General features: G+C 38.7%; 1 pseudogene; it reads left to right on the top strand.

Moving 5' to 3' along the window:
* Positions 1–9,871: 9,871 nt before the first annotated feature.
* LOC121651458 lies at positions 9,872–21,434 on the top strand (annotated as a pseudogene).
* Positions 21,435–24,619: the final 3,185 nt, after the last annotated feature.

The raw sequence follows: 24,619 nt of genomic DNA, 5'->3' as shown, positions 1-24,619 counted from the left end.
TACAAGGTTATAAAACATGAATGTGTTTTGGTCATACACATTTAATTTATATCCTAATATTTATATATTTACTTTGCTTCAGCATTTAAAGCATTGTAATTGTACATTTTTGGCTTTTCTAAGAATGAACATGAACATGGTTTGTTGTGAAATTGAGTTGCAGGGAAGATCCTGGGCGAAGCACAGTTAGCAGGATGTGAACTAATACTGATCTCCTCCAGGTCTTACATTCACATTGTTTTAGTTGAAACTAAAACAATATGAATGAATGAATGAATGAATGAATGAATGAATGAATGAAACTTTATTGTCATTCGACAGGTGCAACAAATTTTTTTCTGGTACAAACCAGTCAAAGAGTAGACAACAGCAACATATAAACAAACAGGATCAGGCAGACTGAGGCAGCCACCGAGCAGTGCACCATTTTCACAGATCATATTTAGTGATGTGATGTATGTAGTATGTTTTGTTGTTTTTGGCAGAAAGAAGTGACATAAAGACATACCCTATTAACATATTACAAATATATAGAGGACTAAGAGAAAAAAAGGTAGATGGAAAAACATGCTTTTTAAGGTACATATATGCCAGTGAGATTGCTGTTATATTATCAATCTTCTATCAACATATACTGATTTTATTTGGTTTTGCTTGACTAAGCAGCATCCAGCGACTGGACAAAACGCTGTCGTTGCCTGGTTCTGTTGCTGAGAAACAGCAACTCATTACTTTCCAACTTTCCTACCTACCTACCTACCTACCTACCTACTGTATATTAAAGGCCACAAAGAAATTAAATATAATTTGTTAAAAAAAAATCCATCTTTGTTCATTAATTAATGTGAAAAGTAATTAAAAAAATTATTTGTGCCCTTTTACAGGAGAACATTTTACCACGTGATCATGGCTGCAGCTGATTGGTGCTGAACTATAACCTTCAGTGGAAGTTGTATTTCCAGCTGTCTTATCAATGAGCAAAAATAAACAAAAGGAGAAACAGGAGGCTTTGCAGAGTTGGGAGGAGGAACTTGATGAAAGAGCTCTTAACTTTTATTTTTGAAAGAAAGCAGGACTATGAAAGTTTTTCTGCGTTATAATCATTGATACAAAAATAAATAAATAAATAAAAAAAAAGGTTTTTGCCAGATTTGAGGATGATTGAGTTTGTTCAGTGATCATAATAAAACACAGCTTTTGGCAAACTGGCCAGCTCCAGTGCAGATTGTTCAGACTCTGTCCTTTTTCTTTATAAAAATGTTATTAAAGACAGCACTCTGGCTAAATGCTGTATCATCTCTCTTTTATTTGTCCAGAATTTCAATAAAGGAGGCCACAGTCAACAAATCAACACCTACAAAGACACACGCAAAACATTAAACATTTTAGTGTGTAAAGCACAAGTGTTAAAAGAACTAATAACAAAAAGAACTAACAGGTTAAATGTTTTCTTTAAATAAAAGGTTTGTTATGAATTCACTACAGAATAATTTTTTTAAAACCTTAACTGGGACAATTACAACCACACAGAACAAACTATCAGAAAGGGTTTGAACACCCCAAAACAATGTATTATGACTTCACGATGATGGTATGATGGGCTGTGGGAATAAAATGTTGATTTTATTGAGTGTAGTACAGAAAAGATTTGAGTAGCTAAAACTACAGCATAGTTTATATGACTGGGAACAAGAAAACCCAAAACAAAAGCAAAAATGTGAGCACTAATTAAAGGTTAAGTGATAGTTATTACATTAGCAATAATTGGATAATTAAAGTATTCTTTATTTGATCTTACCAACAGCAGTTTCCAAAAACTAAAAGCAGCTGTATGCTGGCTGGGCCAGCTCATGGCAACAATGGCAGCTGCTCTGGAAAGTTGCGGCAGTCCATTTTCAGACTGTATTTTATAAAATTTTCCATGAAATTTCTGATGCTTCTTAGATTAGAAAAATGCAATTACTTTGTCAACATTGTGTGTTTATCAACTCAGTTTGTCAAATTCTCCAAATAGTGCACTTGATCCATTCCGTTTCTTTCAGTAATGTTCGTACTCCGAGTATGACATTGTATTGGCACGACTGTGATGCTTGTGAGGTGCGCGTACACATGACTTGGAAGTCGTGGTGCTCTCACGAAAATAAGGCTCCCCAAAATGTTTTTAAGTGATCACTGACATACAGCATGGTCTAACGGTAGGCTATTAACAACAAGGACTCTATACGTTTACAATACAAATACAAGTCGAGGCTGAAAATAAAATGACAATAATCCTCTCATTATACTTATTGTAATATATTAGCGAAGCTGAGGCAGGAGTAACATGCAACCAACTTTATTCTTGTACCGGACAGCTTACACTAGACTCCAGATACAACTTCCGGTTTCGGTAATACCCATGCATCAGTATCCAAATGTCCGTAAGGATGGTTAATACACCACATCATCCCCTTTCTTAACTGAAAATTACTTAACTCAACTCTTTGATGTAATCAGAATTAATTGTACCAAAAATGACTTCAACAAAGACTGAATAACAACAGCAACTACTAGTCAGCAGATTTAAATAACAACTAAACATAACTTCCACTGACTCAGTTAAACATTGCATTTATACCAACATTTAAATTATTAAATTAAATGCATACTGTTGTGAAGGACCCCTCGGAGACAGGACTGGTTTAACAGGTTTTATTCTGAACAGAGTAACTGGCTGAAGCAGGAGTCTTTATGATCTCAAAGGTCTTCACAAGTCCAAGTTGACAGCTTGGGGAGTCGGGACTGGGACGGGGAAGTGGAAAGGTTCAGCGTGCTTGAACGAGGTCTGACAGAGACTGGTAGGAGAACTGGAGCTTATAAGTCCTGGAGCCGGGACTACTTGCAGGTGTGCTTAATTAATATTCTGGAGAGGGAGAGCTGCGGTGATTGGCAGGAGCAGGTGTAGCAGAGTCTGGTGCAACGGTGACACATACGTACTGAATGTTTAATACGGTCACAGAATACAGTAATAATTACTGCAGATATCGTTTAGGTGGTTTAATTACAACGTTTGAGCACCTAAGGATCACAGACAGAGACTCTGGCGAACGGACCGTTTGGGGCTCAGGTGAGCAAACAGTCTGAGGCTCCGAGCAGTCCCAAGCCGTGTCACGTTCAGCGTCATCCGCCTGCTCAGTCGACAAGCTTTTATCCCTTGCGTTAGGCACTGTTGTGACTCGAGCTCACAGCTGATCAGCATGACGTTTATGTCGTTTCTCAGAATCCTGCTCTCTCACTTTGTATGACACTGGGCCAGTACATTTGGTCACTAACCTTGGAATCCACTTGTGATCTCCTCCCACTGTGCTACGCAGGTACACAGCATCAGCCGCCTGAAAAGGACGGTCCACAGCTTTGCTATCATGGAGGTCCTTCTGGTGATACTGGCATTTGCGCCCCAGTTCCCAGGTGCATGGCTGAAGGAAGTCCAGCCTTGTTGGGACATGTCTGTGCAAAAATAAATCTGCTGGAGATTGCCCGGTTGTGGAGTTAGGTGTCGTCCGACACTTTAGCAAGAACAGCGAGATCTTATCCTCAATGCTCAAGGACATGTGCGCAAGTTTCTTTAAACTTGTTTTGAAAGTCTGTACATATCTCTCGGCCAGACCGTTAGTCGCCGAGTGTCCAGGAGCACAAGTGGTGTGTAGAATGCTGTTCAGTTTGACAAAGGACTGAAACTCCTCTGACATGAAGGTGGTGGCATTATCAGTCACCAGCTGTGCTGGAAGGCCAAAAGCAGCTAACAGTCTTTTGAGTCTGGTAATGGTTGCTTTAGACGTCACCTGTGACATGCAAAACACCTCTAACCACTTGGTCTGAGAGTCCACAACAATCATGTTGTTCAGAAACGGTCCTGCAAAGTCTATGTGTAACCTTTTCGAGGATTCCCCCGGAAACTCCCACGGGTGCAACATGACTTGTTGTGGCATTTTTTGGTCAAACTGACAGACCTCGCATGCTTTACAAATCTGCTCCACATCCAAGTCAAGGTTGGGCCACCACACATATTTGCGGGCTAAGGTTTTTGTTCTGACGATGCCTTGGTGCCCTGTGTTTTGAAGGTACGATGACTCTGGTTCCCACAACACACAGCCTCTCCTGTGGATAGCTCATTTCTTTTTGTGTGGAAAACTTTCAGATTCTCTTCAACCTGTGCCGGCCATCCCTCCATAATATACTTTTACACACGCGACAACTCCTTGTCCGTGCGTGTCGATGTGGCAACTTGTGTGGCGTTTAGCGGTGCTGCCTGGAAGTGTTCGGTCATCGATGAGCAGATTATAGCTGAAGTCACGGCTGTCCCCATGTCACTGGTTTCTGGCAACAGGCATCTGGAAAGTCAGTTCGCATTACTGTGTTCCTCAGATTTGCGGTAAGTTATATTATAGTCATAAGCTGATAAGATAATTGCCCACCGTTAGATCAGTGCTGCCGCGAGCGTAGGCACACTCTTATGTTCTCCAAACAGCGTTAACAGGGGGCGGTGGTCTGTGACCAAAAAGAAAATGTCTGCCCCATAGGTGCTGATGGAACTTCTTAACCCTGTAAATCAGTGCCAGAGCCTCTTTTTCGATCTGAGAATATTTTTTCTCGGCAGGGGCCAGCGCTCTTGAAGCACAAGCAATCGGACTTTCCTCGCCGTTCGGTAGGGTGTGTTGAATGACTGCACCTATTCCACAAGCAAATGCTTCACAAGCTAAGGTGAGCGATAAACTGGGGTCATAGTGCACTAGTACTTGATCACTAGTCAACAGCTGTTTACACTTATCAAAAGCATCTTGTTCCACCCCCGTCCACATCCATGTTCCCTGTTTCTTTAACAGTTTGTACAGTGGTGCCAACACTGTGCTTTGCTGGGGAACAAATCTTCTATAACAATAATTCACTAGCCCCAAAAAAGCCTGAAGCTCTTTGACATTTGTGGGGGCTGGTGCTTCCTGTATGGCTCTCAGTTTGTCTTTCGACGGGTGGACACCCCGCGCATCCAACACATGTCCCAAATACTGAATTTGAATTTTTCTGAACTCACATTTTGCGCATTTCTGCTGTCCACTTTCCTGGAGGCGTCGCATAACACTTTCAGGATTGTGAAGGTGCCCCTCCTCAGAACGACCCATAACCAGCACGTCACCCAGGAACACAACCACAGGCAAGTCTTTCATCAAATTTTCATCAATCTTCTGGAAAGTTGCAGGTGCAGAACTGATTCCAAAGGGAAATCTGTTGTAAACAAACTGCCCCTTGTGTGTGTTAATGGTGGTGTATTTCCTTGATTTGTCATCCAGTAACACTTGCTGATAAGCTGCCGCCAAGTAGATTTTTGAGAAGATTTTCCTTCCACTGAGGGTTGCTAACAGTTCTTCTAAACAAGATAGGGGGTAGCTATCTGTTTCAACAGCTTGATTTACAGATACCTTGTAATCCCCACATAAGTGCAGTGATTTATCTTTTCTTTCCACAGGCACTATTGGTGCTGCCCATTCACTGTGCTTTACAGAAGAAATGATGTTCGGTACCTCCGGACTCCAGAGCTCCTCCTCCACTCACTCCTTCATGGAAAAGGAAAGGAGTCTGTGTTTGCAAAATTTGGGAGTTATTTCAGGTTTAACTATGATGGAGGCTTTAATATCTTTTAGAGTTCCCAACTCTTCTGTGAATGTCTCCAGCACATCGTTAAGTATTTTCCTTTCATGCAAATACTTGATCTGTTGCCAGTTTAAGTTGAGGTATTCAAGCCAATTTCGACCACAAAGAGTCGCTCTATTTCCTTTAACAACTAACAGTGGCAAATCTTTTGACTGTCCGTCATGCACTACTACACTACTACAGTTCCATCACCGTAAGTGGAGCTGAACATATTTAATCTTTTCATTAGGATGTATAAATTATATAATGTTTAAATTGATCAAGAAAATGACTAAATTACTCTTTTTATATATATATATATGTATACATATATATATATATATATATATGTATATATATATATATATATATACAAGGCCTGAAAGAAGAACTTGAGAAGGCCTGGAAAGTGAAGGCAACAGTGGTGCCCATGTTCATCGGAGCACTCGGGGCAGTAACCCCCAAACTGAAAGAGTGGCTACAGCAGATCCCAGGACAAACCTCAGACATCTCGGTCCAGAAGAGTGCAGTCCTAGAAACAGCAAAGATACTGCACAGAACCCTCAAGCTCCCAGGCCTCTGGTAGAGGACCCAAGCTTGAATGGATGAGAGACTGCCCACGGAGGGCGAGGGGACAATTTTACATTATATTATATATGTATATATATATATTGTTTGTTTTTGTTTTTTGTTTTTTTTTTGGTCCAAAGCATAATTTTTTACACTTCAAATGCAGCATGAGGTAAATAAGTAAACAACTAAGAGACTCTTCTTGTAAAATTTTGTCTGCTTTTCAATGACGAACCTGGTTATTTACAGAATGTAACATCTTGTCTTTTTATCTCCATAAACTGCACAAGTCTCACTCTCATAGTGACTTTTGAACATTTAATTTCAGGATTTGTAGAGAGAGTTGATCTCCCAAAACTCTGACCAGACATTTAGAATTTTTTTCAATCCCAGATCCATTTGCTGGTGTGTTACACAGCGCCATAAAGCAAAATGCAACTGACATGTGATGGTCTGTGCTGGAAGAAGAAATAAAAAAAAATATAGTTAAGTGCAGTTTCTCGGCCTTGGGAAACTGGAGGACAATGACAGCCCCAGGAGTCTGCATAATGAATAACATTTTGTCATCAAAACGACAGTGAAGCGTGAGGTCAGGAAGTTAGGTAGTGTTGCTTTAAATGCAATACTGGTTTGTGCTTGTCTTACAGAAACTTGTCCAACACTGCCCCCCTGTGGAAATATAGGGTGCATTTTGATGCAAAGTCCACATTTAATGGTTACTTTTGTTGTATTTTTTATATTTTATGTGTGTGTTTAATTATTGAACAATGACAATGGACTGGGTCCAAGAACGATGGTGAAACTGCCCAGCTTACTTGTTGGTCCTGGACTGAGCTGGTTAACAGTTGATCAGTGTCATACTGAACCACTTCCTGGAGTAAAAAGGCCAGTAAGAGACCCTGCCTTTTGGTGAGAAGACATTAGGCTGCCACCACCCCTAAAACCACTGCCAGTGGGTCATTGAGTGGCTCACTGGCAGTGGCAGTAGAGGAGTCAGATCTATAGTCTACTTCTCTCCCTTTTAAATGGCTGGGGAGTGGTGTTTAGAATAAAGGGTAGAATTACAATTAAGATCCAGAATAAAATTAGATGTAATCAAATGTTACAAAATATGTGATAAAAACTATTCTTGGGATCTATATAATTTACTCTTCATTGGTCACTATTCTGCATGGATGCTGCATGGATACTTATCCTGTTACTTGCTTTGGTAAAATAATCATTTATTGAAAGCAGTTGGAGTCAAGATATATAAACGTTGCACAAAAAGTAAAGAAATTTGTTGTTGGTTGATTATTTCTCTTCTGTAATAAAACCAATTGCTGTTTAATTATAAATCATTAGAAAGCACGATTAGTCACCTTTACAACAAAGTATAACTGGTAAGGACAATTTCTGTGGTATGAACACTGTTAAACATGTGGGTACTACCCCACCAAAAAATGTGCCAAAATCCCCTGTAATATTCTCATGTTGGTGATCTTGTTTTAATTTAACTGGTGGATTCGATAATTGTACTCTCCCACTGCAATACAGAAATGAACAACACATTATGGTCAGTTTTTGGCAGCTCCTCCTTATGCATTATGTCACCAGCCTGGTCACATGTTGCTGTAGGATGGTATCCCATTCCTCTAACAGGAGTTGTTGGAGGTCAACCAGTGTGGTTGTGTTGGTCACTGTAGGAGCGACAGCACGCCCTTGCTGATCCCACAAGTGTTAGTTTGGGTTAATCTCTGGACTAACGGTGTTGCTCATTCCACAGGACCACGGTCCTTGCAAATTATACCTGTAAAGGTTGCAAGGTGACTAACCAGGCGTTTCAATAATGTATAATAAAATAATTGGCATGATTAAAGGGGAGAAATAATCGGCCAAGCCTTAATTTCCTTACTTGCTATCCTAAGTTTAGATGATGTCAGTGAGCTTTATCACTTCATGTAAGACTTCAGAGGAGCAACAACAAACTAGTAATGAATCAAGTTTCCATAACTCTGTGCAAGAAATGTCATGGATTGTGGAAGCTGAAGATGAGGAAGTGAGACCAAAATGCTGGACTGAAACACCAGAAGCAGATGGAGGTTCAACTAAACCAAAGCCACAACTGTAGACGAGACCACACAACTAACACACAATTAGCTGAATAAAAGTGACACCTGGAGCATATATACAGAAGGACTAATTACAAAAGAAGAAACAAGTGTGTGTGAGAATTAGTGACGGGAAGCAGGAAACAAGAAGTAAAGCTCAAAGAATACACATGAGAAAAACAAAATAAAACAGGAAGACAGAAATAATAAAATGAAAAAAAAAAAAAACAAGAAACAAAAGTTGAAAACATAATAAACAGCTACAGAAGAAAACCGGCAGGTCATGACTGGAAATCTGTCACTTAAAGGGAAGTTATGAGACCATGCTGCAACTATTTGCCAGATTAGCTGCAGAATGAGATCATGGGCTGTGTGGGGGTCATGTTCTTCATTTTCTGGTTGTACTTTTGGGTTGTGGTTCTGGTTTTTGTCATTAGTTTCTGTTTTGAGATCATGGTTTGGGTTTTTGGTTTTTGTTAGTTTTTTTTCTTGTGTGCTCTGTGGTTTCTGTTTCTGCCTCGTTAGAACACCTGGTCTAATTACTCATCCAATTCACCTGTTCCCCATTACTCCCTCCGTGTATATATGTCCTTGGTTTTCAGTCACTCCTTGTCAGATCCTCTTATGTGGTCATATGCGGTACATGTTGTATGGATTATCCCTGTCTTGTGTGGTTCCCTGTCTTGAGTTTTGGGAAATAAACCTTTCACCTGCACTGATTCTGCCTCCTGCCCTGACTGCTTGTAATTGGGTCCTCACCTCCACTGCAGTTACAGCAAAGACATGGAGGCAATATGCAATGTTCTTGGCTTGGAATGGCTAGACAGCAGGAGTATTTAAATATTTGTCTTGGTTTTCTGTTGCTGAGTAATATTTTGAGGAACAGACAGCCAAGAAACTTGGACCCTGGGTTTTACCTTTTATAGGCGACCTTCATTGCATGCAACCTGCCCTTCAGCTAGTGCTCAAAGTAGAGATGGGATTTATGGCTCTTTGAAGGGAGCCGGATCTTGAGGAGTCGTTCTTTTCAAAGAGCCATTCAAAAGACTGGTTTGTTCTTATAATATCTTACAAAATTTGACAATATATGAGAATGACAAACAATCAAAACATGTACCTATATAAAATCTACAAGATTTTTAAAAATTATAGGAAAATATAGATTTTAAAAAAGGACAAACCTGAGCAGTCAGTGCAAATTCTAGTAAATCTTTTAGATGGAACTCACAGTATTTGTTTCCGAACAATACTCTCTGCCCATAGATGCTACTCACGAATGGAGCATGGTGGACATCAGACTTCTATGATGTCACAAATGTGATGAAGGTGGTGTTAAAAAATGTGTATATAAAAAGAATGGCTCGCAAATTAACAGCTTCACAGCTGTGACCCGGTTCCCATTGTTCATTTAAAAGACCCGTTCAAATGAATTGATTCGTTCATGACGTCACATCCCTAAAGCCTACAATACCGACGCACTTAAAATGCTGGAGCGGCTGGCTTGACGGCAGTCTGTTCAGTCGTTCTGTCACAGGTGAAGCGAAGAAATGGAGGCAATATTCAGCGTTCTTGGCTTGGAGTGGTTAGACACCAAGAGTATTTTGATATTTGTCTTTCTGCTACTGAGCAATATTTTGAAGAACAGAAAACCAAGAAACTTTCCTCCTGGTCCGCATGCTCTCCCTTTTATTGGAGATCTTCATCGTCTTCAACCTACCAGACTTCACCTGCAGCTGACAGAAGTAGGCTACAGTATGATTCCGTATAAAAGTGTGAATAATTGCCATATAGTAGTTTTTCTTTTTTCTTTAAGTGTTGAATAAACATATGTCTGCTTCTTAAATGTGCTAATTTACCTCACACATCATTTCTTGTGTTAAACAAAACTGAGTAAAACTGTATTGAAGCGTATCAAAGTTTATAGTAAAACTACGTCAAAAATGTGTAAATCGAATATGATACTGCAGGTTTAGAAAGTAATTGTAAATCCCTCAGTTATTGTATGCATTTCATGATGCAATCTGCATTATGCCGAACCCAATACCAAATTAAATGTTTAATTATTTAATTAAGCTAATTAAAGACAGAAATGTCATCATTAATATACATTTGGTGTGTTTATGTTTTAGGTTTATACAACTTGCTCTCATCACTTGGATCTTCCAATGACTTCCCTGCTAATTATTGACATAGCTCATCAGTTTTCACACAAAACATTAATTGGCTATTATAAGGTGTGTTATCATCTTCAATTCTGAGAGGAAATTAAGGCAATTTCTACCACAAGGCAATATAATATAATATAATGGCCAATACGTTTGTAAACAGGTTACTGTTTGAAAAAAATAACAAATCAAACCAATTGAAATGTTTAAAATATTGCAAATGCAGTGGACCCCATTTGTTTTAGTTTCTAAAAGAAATATTCTTGTTGCAAAATTAACATAAATGCCTGACGTATCAAATATGATTGATACAGTGGTATAAAGTTTATAGCTGTCATTGTTTTTGTATAACCCCAACAGAACTATAGGGTAAGATATTTTTTTTTATCCCAAATTCATATATAATCATTCTTATTTCTGCACATGCTGCAGCTGATTATAATCCACAATTCAGCTGTCAAGGCTTGTTAGACAGAGTTTACTTATGTCCTTAATAATGTTACTTGTCCATTTCAGTGTATAGCTTATGCATGTGACAGCAAATAAGTCAGTGTGTGTTGTCTGTAGTTGAGTACAATAGTTCTTGCCTTTTGGCTGTACTGAGTCAAAGGTTTATGTCCCTTCTTTAGTGTGGTTTACTTGTTCATGGTGTGGTGTTTATATACTCATATGCAAGACATATGTTATTATCATGGGTGGTTATGTTATGTAGGAGGTCAGATTTCCCATTAAATTGTTTTCATTGAGACCACGATGAAGCAGCAGGACACTAACTGTGTATTTCCTCTGTACAACATATTGTCCTTCGGATTATCATGGGGCGATTAAAGAAAGGACAAAGAGCAGAAACAGATCTCTGGAAAAAAGCAGGAGGGATAAATGTAGTGATACAGGCATTTGTTACACATGGCTTTGGAGAAAAGAAAATTACAACTAATTCGGAAACATGGTCTTCTTTAGCTCAGCAGCTTTTTAATGCTGATTCAGAAAAACTCTGTAAATGGTTGTATGTTATATGGAGCCAAAACAGAAGAGAGATTAGAGGACAGGTATTGATGAAACAAGAAGGAGAGAAGCAGCAAGAGAAAAAAATGGAAGAATCCAAACAGCTACCAGATACAGAGGAAGAAATGACAGTTAGAAGAACGAAAGAGAGATGCTCTCCTACCCCTGCAGAAAGTGACACACAAGTAAAAGAGGAGAATCTACCAGGTGATACAGAGGCAGAGATAGACAACGTCAGAGGGAGAAGAAAGGATGACAGAGGCTCTCTGAAATCGGTAGAGTTTAGAGCAACAAAACCTGGACCTAAGGTTTTCAACATTGTTATTAAAAGAGGGGCATGGAATAAAATAAAACCTTTGCCAGGCACAACAAGCCTTAGGCGACCATGGACAGACATACTGTCCAAAGAGTTCATGCAAACCAACCCTTGCTGTAATCTCACCCTTCCTACATGTATCTGCAGTGTGCACATTTAAGAGATGCAAAGCTTTGTATGTGTTCATAAGAAAACAAAAGCCTGGAACTATGAAAGAAAACACAACAATCAAAGTGCTCAGATATGGTGAAGTCACCCATCCAAAAAATGAAAGGAAATTCCATCCTGCAAGCTACAGAAGACGAGGGGAAATTGCCAGAGCTCTTCAAAAAGGTGTGAGCAACTACCATTATCACCAGCTCAGCAAAACACACAAGGATGAAATTTCTGCAGGCAATATCACAAGGAGTCTAACTAAGGATGTCTTGAAAATGATATCATCTGAATTGAAAAAAAGTATGCGACTCCATGATGATGTTTTTCTGGAGCTAATACAAACACAGTACCAGTGCAGTACCAACATTTCCTCAGGTGGTTACATACAGAACCTGCAGGTGGACCCATTTGGCCTTCATATGTACATGGATGCAAGTATACAGATTTTAGTGGAGCATCTCAAACTCACGCTAGTTACCCTCCACCTTGATGCTACTGGCGGAGTTGTTTCAAAGATTCCTAATAAAAAAAAAGAGTACTCTACTATGTTCTTGTACTGCCAGGGAAGGGCAAAGATAGGCCACCTCTCCCCATCTCTGAGTTAGTATCCAATGAACATTCCATCCCAACTCTTACGTATTGGTTGATGGAAACAGTCAGAGACGTTTCCAAGTGTACATCACGTAGGGAAAGGCAGGTAGAGACAGATTACAGCTGTCCACTAATGAATAGTGATGCTACTGTCTTTCAACAAGGAGAGTGTTTTTGCCTATCTTGAAAGAGCCCATGATGTGGTAGCAATGAAAAAGTCCAGCAGTGATCTTCACAAGTTCACTGTATGACATCTTTGCTCTGCCCACATTCTTAAAGCTGTTGAACAGTACCAGCATGGATCAAAAACATGTGTGTGCTTTTCACTGCAGCCGAGGACAGTGATCTGGTCAAACATGCCAAGAGAAGTCTGGACATGTGGATAGGCCATATCAAAGACTTTAAAGACGGGCATGTGGAAGGAACCAATGATGACCATGAATGTGAAACAAACAGAAATGCAAAGACAGTATCTGGACAATCTCTATTTACCAGCGACTTTCAGGCTGTTTATCACCAGACAAAATGTCAGATTGAATTGCAGTCAGAAACGGGGATCAAAAACTGTTATGCCTGTCCTGGAATACTGGATGTTCTTTTTGACCACTATCTAGGCATATTTCCACTGTGGAGTGGGGTGTTACTTGGCAATCTGTCTAGATATGCCAAAGATAGAGTCAGCAATGGAACAACAGAAACCCAGAAGACCCGAGAAACAAACTGCCAAGTTGAGATGTGGTTCAGGATTGTGAAACATTCCATCCTGCAGAAGAAAAAGTACCTCCGTCCAGCTGATTTCATACAAAAAATGTATGGCTCTCTGCAAGGCAGATACAAAGAACACATAATCCAAAATAACTTACCTGACTCTTTGACCACCAGTACTCCAACGTCTATAAAAAGTGAGCGAAGACATCTGGAAGGGGTGACTATGTGGAGAAGATCTGAGAGGTAAGGGGGTGAGAGTTTATGTAGGGATTTGTATGTATGGAGGAAGATCTTGTATTCTATCCTGTACTTGATGGGAAGCCAGTGGAGTTCTTGCAGGATGGGAGTGATGTGATGAAAGGAAGGAGTTCGGGTGATGATGTGGGCAGCAGAGTTCTGAACCATTTGGAGTTTCTGAAGGGATTTTTGTGGGAGGCCAAAGAGGAGAGAGTTACAGTAATCCAGGCGGGAGGCAACAAGGCTGTGCACCAGGATAGAAGTGGTGTGGGGGGTGAGGGAGGGGCGAAGGCGGTTGATATTGCGCAGATAGAAATAGACTGAGCGGGTGATGTTATTGATGTGTGAGGTGAATGATAAGGTGCTGTCGAGGATGACACCCAGACTCTTGACCTGAGGGGAAACTGAGGTGCTGTTGATGGTGAGGGAGAAACTATTAACTTTTGAAAGGGTGGATTTGGTGCCAATGAGGAGAATTTCAGTTTTATTACTGTTCAGTTTTAGGAAGTTGGTGGTGAACCAGGATTTTATTTCCAGGAGACAGACAGAGAGGGAGCTGGGTGGGAGCCACCAAAGAAAATGCCAGTGCCAAAACTGTCTTGCAGAAGGCCTAAAGCAAAATACAAAGATACTCGGATAAAGCGTGCTGGAAAGGATGATGCCTCAAGTCCATCCGACAATCAAGCAACCAATCAGGAAAAGGTATTGTATAAAAATAGTTTATCATTATTGTTATCGTTTCCCCAACAATCTGTGGGTGCTATTCTATATCATACTGTGGAATCTTTTTTTTTATGCAGATACAAGCAGTGATGCCACAGATTACTTGAAAAAGTAATCTGACCACTGATTACTGATTACTTCTTTAAAAAGTAATCTAGTTACTTTACTGATTACTAAGGTTTAGAAGTAACTAAGTTAGATTACTAGTTACTTTATTAGTTAAAACCCCCCAAACAAAAAAATGACAATCGATTTTTTTTCGCATATACTTTACTGAAAGTGCATTAGTTACGAATGGTGACTTTACAATGTTTTGCAACTTGTAACTTTTAATTGTTTTTCACCTTCTATGAACATAGTCAGTCTCTTATTAACTTTGTAAATCATTCAGTGCTTCTTCCCTACCATCATAAGTAAATACATGAGTTCATGTCACGTTCTCCGATAACCGGACTTTAACGTCCACCTCAGTTCCAGAGGCAGCTTGCAAGTTTTGAAAATTACGGGGGAAAAAAAAACGAAAAAAAAAAAAAAAAAAAAGCATAAGACAAATCTGCATTATGTTTTACGTTTACACATGAGAAAATAATGAAATAGTAACGGACTTATTAAAAAAAAAAATCAATTCGGTTTGGAATAGGTTCTGATGAGGGAAGTGGAGAGGCGGACCTCCCATCATGCACCAGGGTAATAAGTTTCTATATCATATTTTTTTCTAAAGTCATGTGCAGTGAATGATTTGTGTTTGTCGATTTAAAAAAGATCAAGTTTCAGCGAAGAAAGGTAACTGCATGCTTACGAGTACATAAAATTTCTGTACCACCGTTAATGAGAAGGTGTGTTGAGTTAGATAAATACACTTTCGTCCACGGCGCTTGATTTCAAATCATATGTGAAAGGAGTGGGGAGTGCCGAAGTAACGCAGGACGAATATGAAGAGTAACGGTAATTTGATTACATTGTAGGACATCCTAACGCGTTAGATTATATTTTGTTAAAATATGTAGTCAGATTACTGTAACGCGTTACTTTGTAACGCGTTACTGGCATCTCTGGATACAAGCACTATGGAAGAAAAAAGCAACAGAGGTGGTGGTTGCTGTTATGAAGGACCCCTCTGAGACCAGACAGGTTTAACAGGCTTTATTCACCACTTAATAACGGGCTGAAGCAGGAGTCCTTCTGATCACGGAGTTCAGCAGTAGTCCAAGAGGATAACTTGGGGAGTCAGGACCGGGATGGGGAAGTGGAAAGGTTCAATGTGCTTGAACGAGGTCCGACAGGGAGTGACTGTGGTGCTGGAGTATATAAGGACTAGTGAGACAATGGGTAACAGGTGTGACAGGTTGTGTGGATTGGAGAGCTGGGATCAGGGACAGGTGTGGAGAATCAGGGGATTGCTGGAGAAGCGGCAGGACAGACTGTGACAGTTGCTGTTATCAATTCCAGTTTCAAAAGGACATCCTACATTTTACACCACTCTGAATTTAAAACGCTGCAGCCACACAAGTGGCTTATAGGAGAGATAAATTCTCACAATTTCTTCTTGCAAACAGGCACCAACTGAGAAACATTGTCTTCACATATAAAATGTGCCAAGTATTTTATTACACATGTATTGTCTTTATAATGGCATATTATTCATATTGGCATCTTTTTTTTTTTTTTTTTTTTTTTTTTAACCCTGTCCTGTCCAGCATCCTAACATACAGAACGGTGGTCTGTGTGCCATATTTTACTTGACAGATTTGCTCTACCAAGGGAGACATGTTATATACATGGCTGCCCTTGATATTTTTATTATTTTTATTGTAATCTTATTTTCTTTAGTCTTATATGTCAGTGCCGAACCTGACAGGGAGATAGAGGAAGAGAGAGAGAGAGAAAAAAAAAAAAAAAAGGGAGAAAAGGACAGGATTAAAATGTGGAAATAACAGTTGTCTATGCTGCCCAGAACATATCACAAAAAAAAAACAACAACAACATAAACTACCACAGTACTACATGATACCGAAAGAAAGATAGAATGATGATAATATAAAAAATTACAATAGTCATCAAACGTACCTGCAGATGAACGTACCGACACACAAACATCAGCTACATCTAGTGAGAAGCGGATGGAGAGACGAGCACGTTTGTGAGCATGCACGTGTTAATATGCATGTGTGGCCATGCAACAGGGAGGAAATGTGTACCCGCAAGGGGGCCGCGATCACGCCGCACCCCGAAGCATCAGCGGGGGACGGGGGGAGCCCGAGGCCCCAAAGGCCAAGCAGATCCACAGAGCACCAAGCCCAGGACAGCCAAAGCAGACAGAGCAGCGGCCCACCCGGACCAGAGCAGAGGGGTCCCCAGACCGGAACCCCCGGCGCGACGGGGCAGGGGCACCGGGCAGCCCAGGGCGATGGTGAGCAGGCCCAGCGGGCGCCGGGAGCTGCGGCGCGGGCCGCACGGAGGGCAGGCGCCCCACAGGCCCAAGGGCCACCCTTTCCCCCCAGCAAAGCCCCACCCAGGAACCCGACGGGGCCCGACCGCCCCAGGCAAAACCACCGTGGGCCACGCCAACCCAACACCAAGGCTAGGCACCCCAGGGACAAGAACATGTCCGCAGGTCTCCCCCCCCCCAAAAAAAAAAAGAAAATTCATTCATATTGGCATTTTACTGTACATGTTTGTCCCATTGTGTATATATAATACAATATGTATCCCCATCCATTCCAAAAACCCTGTTTATTTAGTTTGATTTCACCTAAAAGTTGATATTTCATTGAAGACTTATTGTCTGAAATTGTTAGTGCTTATTACAAACTTCTTATAATGTGTCACATGTTAAATTCCAGTTTGTGATCCTTAGTTATTTTTTTAGACTATTGAGTGCTTCTTTCAAGTGGCAGTGAAAAACAGAGGACCTGGACACAGTATATATGTATTAAACCACTACAGTGCAGGGGTGATAATGAATGTTACAAGAACAGAGATACGTCGACAGAGCCTCCCAAAGGTACATTTAAATTACATTTTGATTATGTATAATAAACTCTTCAACCTAATGTATTGTTTATAAGCTAATGTCAGATGCTCTATTGTAGGTCAACTTTGAGGAAAACATTTCAGTTATTAGTTTTCTGAACATCAACAACAACCACTGGATGTTTCTGGTTTGTCTTTTTACATCAATAGTAGAGATAATTAATCCAAGCATTCAACACAAGTTTTTTTGTATTAAGCTAAACATTTTTTACAGTATCTGCATGCACCAAGCAGCCAGGTATTTGTTGTGGATCCTACTGGACAAAATGAAAAGCTTGATTCAGATCATGCCGCAACCAGATTCAGGTAAAAGTAAATTTATGCATTTTTTATGTTGTATTATATGTATTTAATTATTTCTTCAAAATATTAAAACCCATACATCATTTGTACAAACTTTTCTAAGCTCTGGAATTTAATAACATCTTAAATACTTTTAAGACATATCTATGCCACGCAACACAACAGCAATGGCCATTGTTTCAAATGAAAAGCTCATCATAAAAAAATGATTATTTATTACATTTTGTATAAGGAAAGATTTAAATTCAGTGAAAAAAACATGCATGTGCTATTGTATTTAGATTTAGATTTTCTTTTGGATATATTTTGACACTGAAAATGCCAAATATCAGTTAAACACAAATACATCTTCTGTGTTCAGTTTGCAGAGGAATATGGGAATATTTTTAGCCTTCATCTCTTTGGCAAAAGGGCTGTGATCATTAATGGCTACAAACATGTGAAAGAGGCCCTGGTCCAACGAGGAGAAGACTTCACAGATCGACCTATTACACCAATCTTTGAAGAATTAATTGGAAATAACGGTATTGTTTGTTACATTTTGTTTAGAAAAGTTGCTAAATTTACCTACATCCACAACCAATAATCTCAATGTTTTTATATATATTTCTTTAATTTCTTGTAAGGTCTTGTGACGTCACATGGTAATCCATGGAAACAGTGGAGGAGATTTGCTCTTCATACACTCAGAAACTTTGGTTTGGGCAAGAAGACCCTGGAAGTATTCATCCAGCAGGAGTGCCGATATCTCACAGAGGCCTTTGCAGACCAGCAAGGCACGAATGAGTTTACTGGAAAACACTTGATATTTTTCTGTGGCTCATCACACACTTACTATTTTGACGTAAGGTTTTACTTAATCTCTGTTCCCTTTTTTATTTTACAGGCAAGCCTTTTAATGGCCAGACACTGATAAACAACGCTGTTTCCAACATCATCTGCTGCTTGGTGTTTGGGAATCGATTTGAGTACAATGACAAGCAGTACCAGTCTATTCTTCAGGGCTTGAATGACATTGTGCGTTTACAGGGAGGTTTTATGACACAGGTGAGCCAATCTAAAGACAGCAAGTGCAGAACTGGTGATTAGAATTATTCGGTGTATTAAAGGTATCAATCCACCTACCCACCCCACCAGGTGTGCAGTACAAGCTTAAGTGAATAACAGCTATAGTGTTCACAGACTGAGAGGATCTGGTATTTGTCTCCATGCTCTGTAGGTGTACAACACAATTCCTTGGCTGATGAAGAGGATACCTGGACCTCATCAGGAGATATTTTGTGTGGTACTAAAGATTATTGACTTTGTTGAACTCAAAATCAAAGAACACAGAGCGGACCTTGACCCCTCATCTCCAAGAGACTACATCGACTCCTTCCTCATTGAGATGGAAAAGGTGAGTGTTACCTGTTTTTTTTTTCTTTTTTAAATCTAAATACATTAAATTCTTACATATGTCTCTTGTTTGCTGATAGACGGAGGACCAGGACTCAAGTTTTACCCTCAGCAGTTTTGTGTTATTGTACCCTGGATCTGTTCCCTGCTGGAACTGAAACCACCACAACTACTTTACTCTGGGGGCTGCTATACATGATCAACAACCCTGATATACAAGGTGTGTGTATGAGTAATATCTGCCTACCTGATTCTCTTATGAGCAGCTTCCCTTGACTTTATATTGCCAGTGGCCTCTCACATGTCAGTCCTTTTGTCATCTATACATCATATTTTTTCCCTGTTGTCACTGTGTGCAGAGAGAGTCCAGGCTGAGATAGATGCTGTGATTGGTTCATCCAGACAGGTGTCTGTGTCTGACAGAGAAAACATGCCCTACACTGATGACGTCATTCATGAGATACAGAGAATGGATGAAATCCTCCCTCTAAATGTAGCTCACATGACAAACAAGGACACCACACTGGACAAGTACACTATCCCAAAGGTAAATAATTCTGTATTCTTCAATTAACTCCAGTTAATAAATAAATAGCTGGTAATAGTTGGTTAATGACGTCTCTTGATCATACTCTTCATGTTATTCATACTGACTCATGTTTCAGCTGATATAAATGTTTAATGGTGGCTTCATTCTGACTAGGAACTCAGTATGATGAATTACTAATTACATCATAGTTAAAATAAATGCCTGGATTTAAATAAGTAAAAAAGTAAGAACCTCCTATAGAAAAATGCTCCAGATGCATATGTCTCAACTAGAAATAACTTATTTAACCCTGCTCAAGGCAACTTTTCATTCTTTAAACTGTGATCATGGAAATGATGTGATTCATTCACAATGGATCTGCATCAAGTAGACAAATAACTTAAGAGATTTCTGAAAGTCTCAAAACTTTCCAATGTATTATTAAAACGTGGAAGGAGAACCATCATCTTCAAGGATGAATTTTGCTCTGAAGAACATCTTGAACGATTGTAATGATGAGATTTTTGGTGAAAACAATCTGAAAAAAAAAAACAAACAGAAGAACTTGTGGCAGTATTTCATAGTGATGAAGCCAGGCCAGCCGCATTGAGGAGCTGTAGCCTCTGTATATGAGGCGGCTGCTTAACCAGTGGAGCTAAATGCATTATACATGTTTTATTGTAATTGTACAATCTTTGAAGGAATTTCAGGTGATACAAGTCATGATGAAAAGCTAAACTTAATTTTTTTTATTATTATTTCTTTTCTTTAACAAATATATGATAGCTAAGATAAATGACAACATTTATTTTACTCTTGTAATTGTGTGTTTTCTTCAGGGCACTATGATTATACCAACACTTCACTCGGTCCTACATGATAAACAGATGTTGGAGACTCCATATACCTTCAACCCTCAACATTTTCTGGACCAGGACGGTAAATTTAGGGAGAGGGAGGCCTTCATTCCTTTTTCTGCAGGTTAGTCAGACACTACAATCCTCCTACTGTCAGTTTTTTTCTTTAAAAAAAAAGTGCTTTAAGAAGATTAAATAAAAAGATGAACATGCAGGTGCAGTGCAGGTTAGTCCTCCATCAAGACAGATTTCAAACAGCTAAGCAGAAGAGATTTCTCTTTTTTTATTATCATCATTGTAGGAGCCATTTGTTGTTTTTTAGTGTCACTTGCGTTTTTTGGTTTGTATTATCATACTGGGTGGCAGTAAAGAGGAGCACCAGGTGTATTAAATTGCAGCCACAGGCGATGTGGGGTTTTTTAATTAGCTCGGGTGCGGAAGAATGACACAATTTTTACTGCTATCACATTTTTGCTATTTGCACCTTTTATTTTCATCATAAATGTGACCCGTCATCAGCGCATACTATAAGATAAAATGGAAAATAAACGGGAACTTCACCCAAATTCATTGTCTGTGATACTGTTTATTTCAGCAAACAAATAGTATTTCTATAAACAATCTTCCATGAATATATTATGAATATAATGAAGAAAACTCTTGTGTTGTCAGGTCAGCGTGTCTGCCTCGGAGAACAGCTGGCCAGGATGGAGTTATTCCTCTTTTTCACCTCCCTCCTGCAGAGATTTTCATTCTGTGCACCTGCAGGGCAGCAGCCCAGTTTGGAGATCATATTGGGAGGCACTCGCAGTCCCAAACCTTACCTCGTCTGTGCAAAACCACCTTAAACGTCCAGTCATCCCAAATTAAGAATCTTAAGAGGACCACTAGATTTATTTTGCTATGAATAAAACCAAAAATACCTGCTTAAGAAATAGTGATGTTAACAATGTTCTTCCTTTAACTTAAGTGTAAGTTAAATGACTGAATATGAGTCCTGCTGTTAAAGTGAAAGCTTCAGTCCCTAAAATGAAAATCCATGTTCACTGATCCTGTGATAGAAGATGAAAGCAGGTAAATGAAACCTGTAGCTTGAGACTCTCTTTTTAAATAAAGCCTGATGCAACTAAACTGGTTGGATGAACCTTCACACCACAAGTAATCATATAAATACTACAAAGTCAGCCCAGCAGTTTTGGAAGGTAAAGAAAGTAGAATTTAAGTTACCTGAGCTCAGTCTAATCCAGCTAAGTTTCACTTGCTCAGTACAAAGTTGGAAAGGTTCAGAAGGAAAAGAACAGTGAATAAAGTTGTAATAAACACCTGGCAAAGCATCCCAATGGAAGAAAGATAGTCTGGAGTCATGTCTGTTTTAGATTCTCGTTTCCTAAACTGGATTTTTATGCAAGAAAAACAAATATTTCTTCTGTAATTCCTCCTCCAATTTTAATGTAAATACTCTCTAAATAAAACGGACACTCTGCCATAGATCAGCGTTAAATATTTATCTGTGATCTGCATATTTTTAATAAACAATAAACGAATCAAAACTTTATCTGCATGTAAATTTCCAAACTACAAATACAGAAATGATGTTTTGTAGAATCAGTGTCAAACTGACCTAATAAAAGGTCTTTGAGGCAGTCTGCTGCCAGTATGCTGTGTGTGGAATGATTTATGTGGCTTGTGCAGCAACTTTAACTCAAGCAATTTTACAGGCTTTAGAGATTCCATAAAGATTAAATACAAAGGAGACTGTAAAGAAATTTAATTGCACAGTAAAAATAACTGTAATAAACGCTCTGTATGTTTTCAAGTTTTGATCCAGCGATATGATAATAAAATGTGTTGTCCTCAGAATTTATGTGCTAATTTTTTAACCCGTGGCAAAGACAGAGCCCTAAAATCTGACCTTGATGTAGCACTAGATTCAAAATAATGTGGGGAAACCATGTCATATTTAGTGAGTGTATTCAGGGACTACACATCAACTTAGCGAATCAAGATTTTCACATTGGAGCTTAAAAAATAAACTATAAAGATGCTCCAAGTACCTCAGTATCAAAGTTACTTTGCACTGACTAAAGTAGCCGGAGCTACATGATGCAGTATCATTTTAAAAGAAGACTAGAAAGGCCTCCAGCTGATTTTAAAGTAAGGTACAGCATGAAAATGTGGGGAAATTAATGCTGTAACCAGTCTTGTTTTAAATAGAAAGATAGAAGAATGAAGAGAAAGGGAGATATTTCTCACTTTTTTCAAAGAGGAAGGACACAGTGCAGGGCCCTTTGTCAGCAGCCCCAACACCTACCAACATGTAGCCACACAAGTCCTTGTGGTCAGACACAAGGATCCAGACTATCAGCACCAGACAGTAAGCCAGAACTGAGGACCAGCTGATCCTCCTACAAGTGTCACAAACAACCAACCTATGTTTCTATGGACCTTTTTAAACGTGTTGCAAATTTTTCCACATGATGATTCAGATTATTAATATAAATATGTTTAATTTCTCATGTTTCTCTATTGTGACCATATATATATATATATATATATATATATATATATATATATATATATATATATATATATATATATATATATATATATATTAATCATTTAAAGCAATATTTCAGAGTGGCTACAGAGTTAGTTTGGACATGATCCTTAGGGGAAAAAAATCATTAACCAAATTGCAGGAGGGTGGACGAGATAGACTTTGGTTTATGTTCTCTCTGTTAGAGGAAAAGGCCATTTGAGCCTAGAACTCTTTGTCTGAGATGTTAACTGGTTTACACCAGCCCTTCACATTGGTCCTACTGATCGCTTTAATACCATTTTACTCATTTGCACCACTCCTGAAAAATATCCTGTGCAAAGGTTAGACCTTCAAGTATAAGAAAGTATATATTATATAGTAGAAAGGACACATTCAAGTAACGCTCACATAGCAGACACATTGAATTAAAATATTATCATTTTTGTCACATAAGTTTTTCTGTGTAGTTTCTGTGTCTTCGGGGGCTTTAATTGACAGCATTTTCATATAACTGTTTCACCTCAAACACTTTTACAATTCCTTATTTCACTCAATTTTCTCAGACTTGCACTTGTGTAAAAATACCATTAATGCAGAGGCTTTTACTGGAAAAGCATATGGATCCATCAGTATGGTTACTTGTCCTTTAGCTGTGCTTTGCTCTCTTAAATAAACATTAAAACATAAAATAGAAAATGTAAATAAATTTACCATTGAATTTAAAATGAATTATGTAAGAGGTGTTCATAGTCACTGAGCTTTAAATGAACTTTTCTGATCAACAATCAATGTGGCTGATAGATTCCAAAAGTTAATCACAATTTCCACAAGCTATACATTTACATTTTGTACGTTCTTTTAACAAAGAATTGATAACAAAAATAAAATAAACAAACAACAACAACAAAAAAAACTTCTGTGGGGAAAGCCGGCCAGACTATAAGTGCAACTGAATGCATTTAAGCATAAATGTTACTTTAAATTGGTTTTATTGGTCATTTTTTCATAAAAATACTGAATAGAAATAACAGCAACATTGTTTCAATGTTCTTTTTTCCAGCAAAGAATAAAAGTAGGTTTTGCTCTTAACACACTTGAAATGATCAACTTTACACTTCAGTTGTTTTTTATTTTTACAAAATTACTTAAATGTTATTGTCTGCTCATTGTTGTAGACTTTGTTCACAACCTCCTTCCTTTTTTTGTAGCCAGCCTTGTTCTTTACGCCATCCAGCCGCTGCAACATTTTGTCCTTCCTTCCAAACATCATTTTGTTTAAATTTTGCTCCTCATTCAGCTGCAGTTTGTTCAGTTAGTACTGCATAAATGACAATATGCATGCAAAAGTGCACAACTAATAGATGTACACTGTAAGAAATTTACAAAAAAGCTATGTACACACTAAAAAATGTTGGGTTAAAAACAACCCAAAATGGGTTATTTTTTAACCCAACACTGGTTAAATATTGGACAGAACACATGCTGGGTTATTTTGACCCAACAAGTTGGGTTGGTTTCCCTAAACCAACAGTTGGGTTGTTCTAATAACCCAACCATAGGGTCAATTTGACTTTACTGCTGGGTTCTTTCTACCCAATCATTTGGGTTGCCAATTTCTAATCAATATAATTAAATATTATGGTCATTATATATTGATTAAATATATTGACACAAAAAATTCAATTTTTTTTTTATTAAACTTTAGAGTCCACAAAATATTTTAAGCAACAAAATTTTC

Source organism: Melanotaenia boesemani, chromosome 13 (genome assembly GCF_017639745.1).
Source record: "Melanotaenia boesemani isolate fMelBoe1 chromosome 13, fMelBoe1.pri, whole genome shotgun sequence".
In the NCBI taxonomy this organism is placed as follows: domain Eukaryota; kingdom Metazoa; phylum Chordata; class Actinopteri; order Atheriniformes; family Melanotaeniidae; genus Melanotaenia; species Melanotaenia boesemani.
Note: the sequence above shows the minus strand (reverse complement) of the source record. Positions and strands in the feature narration are given on the sequence as shown.